The sequence below is a fragment of the Salmo salar genome, chromosome ssa06 (genome assembly GCF_905237065.1).
Source record: "Salmo salar chromosome ssa06, Ssal_v3.1, whole genome shotgun sequence".
In the NCBI taxonomy this organism is placed as follows: domain Eukaryota; kingdom Metazoa; phylum Chordata; class Actinopteri; order Salmoniformes; family Salmonidae; genus Salmo; species Salmo salar.
The window spans coordinates 93,681,769-93,683,963 of NC_059447.1; positions in this window are offsets into that span (position 1 = coordinate 93,681,769).

A 2,195-nucleotide genomic window follows, 5' to 3' on the forward strand; every position below is an offset into this window, starting at 1 on the left:
ATGCATATTTTGAACGTTTTTTTTTTCCTTCTTCCAGTCTTCTCGCCATTAATAGCAAGTTAGGGAGGAAAATTATGCCTTTGCAGCTCGAATGGAGAATGCTTTATGCACGAGCCGGTCCACGGAGGACATGGGTATATTACCAGGAATGCACATCTATTGTAGATGATACCGTAGATCTAACGGCCATGCTCGGCTGCCTGGGCTAACGGAGAGAATCTTGTGTTGCCAGGGCTGTCTATCCCTCTCTAGACGGACAATATTCTGTATAAAGACGCAGATGACTCCAAAGAGGAATATAATGCAAATTTATAATCCATTGATTAGAATGGAAAAAAACGTGTCTTCTCCCATTAACAACAACAATAAATATACAGAAGTTGACAGGGTCTGCAGCAGTGGAGAGCTCCTGGATGGGGGATAGGTGCCTTGCGCAAGGGCACAATGGCAGCAGATGTTACTGTACATGGGATCAATTACCAGCAGCATACCAGCTACCAGTTAAGTTCCAAATCCCATTTTTGTGTTGTCCGGCCCGGGGCTTAAACCAGCAACCTTTCAGCTGCTGGTCTGCCTTTAAACCTCTGTTTCTCAACCCTGGTCCCGGGGACCCAAAGGGATGCACATTCCTGGTCCATTCTTCTTTTTCAATGTATCAAGATTTGATGACTTGAATCAGCTGACTTGAGTGCTATGTAGTGCTATGTCAAAAACCAAAATGTGCCCTACTTCAGGTTCCCAGGAACAGGAAACACTGTTCTAGACTACTACAGGACCTAGGAACAGGAAACACTGTTCTAGACTACTACAGGACCTAGGAACAGGAAACACTGCTCTAGACTACTACAGGACCTAGGAACAGGAAACACTGCTCTAGACTACTACAGGACCTAGGAACAGGAAACACTGCTCTAGACTACTACAGGACCTAGGAACAGGAAACACTGCTCTAGACTACTACAGGACCTAGGAACAGGAAACACTGCTCTAGACTACTACAGGACCTAGGAACAGGAAACACTGCTCTAGACTACTACAGGACCTAGGAACAGGAAACACTGTTCTAGACTACTACAGGACCTAGGAACAGGAAACACTGCTCTAGACTACTACAGGACCTAGGAACAGGAAACACTGTTCTAGACTACTACAGGACCTAGGAACAGGAAACACTGTTCTAGACTACTACAGGACCTAGGAACAGGAAACACTGCTCTAGACTACTACAGGACCTAGGAACAGGAAACACTGTTCTAGACTACTACAGGACCTAGGAACAGGAAACACTGTTCTAGACTACTACAGGACCTAGGAACAGGAAACACTGTTCTAGACTACTACAGGACCTAGGAACAGGAAACACTGTTCTAGACTACTACAGGACCTAGGAACAGGAAACACTGCTCTAGACTACTACAGGACCTAGGAACAGGAACAGGAAACACTGTTCTAGACTACTACAGGACCTAGGAACAGGAAACACTGTTCTAGACTACTACAGGACCTAGGAACAGGAACAGGAAACACTGCTCTAGACTACTACAGGACCTAGGAACAGGAAACACTGTTCTAGACTACTACAGGACCTAGGAACAGGAAACACTGCTCTAGACTACTACAGGACCTAGGAACAGGAAACACTGCTCTAGACTACTACAGGACCTAGGAACAGGAAACACTGCTCTAGACTACTACAGGACCTAGGAACAGGAAACACTGCTCTAGACTACTACAGGACCTAGGAACAGGAAACACTGCTCTAGACTACTACAGGACCTAGGAACAGGAAACACTGCTCTAGACTACTACAGGACCTAGGAACAGGAAACACTGCTCTAGACTACTACAGGACCTAGGAACAGGAAACACTGCTCTAGACTACGACAGGACCTAGGAACAGGAAACACTGCTCTAGACTACTACAGGACCTAGGAACAGGAGACACTGCTCTAGGACTAGGACTACTACAGGACCAGGATCAGGAGACACTGCTCTAGGACTAGGACTACTACAGGACCCAGGACCAGGAGACACTGCTCTAGGACTAGGACTACTACAGGACCAGGATCAGGCGACACTGCTCTAGGACTAGGACTACTACAGGACCAGGATCAGGAGACACTGCTCTAGGACTAGGACTACTACAGGACCAGGATCAGGAGACACTGCTCTAGGACTAGGACTACTACAGGACC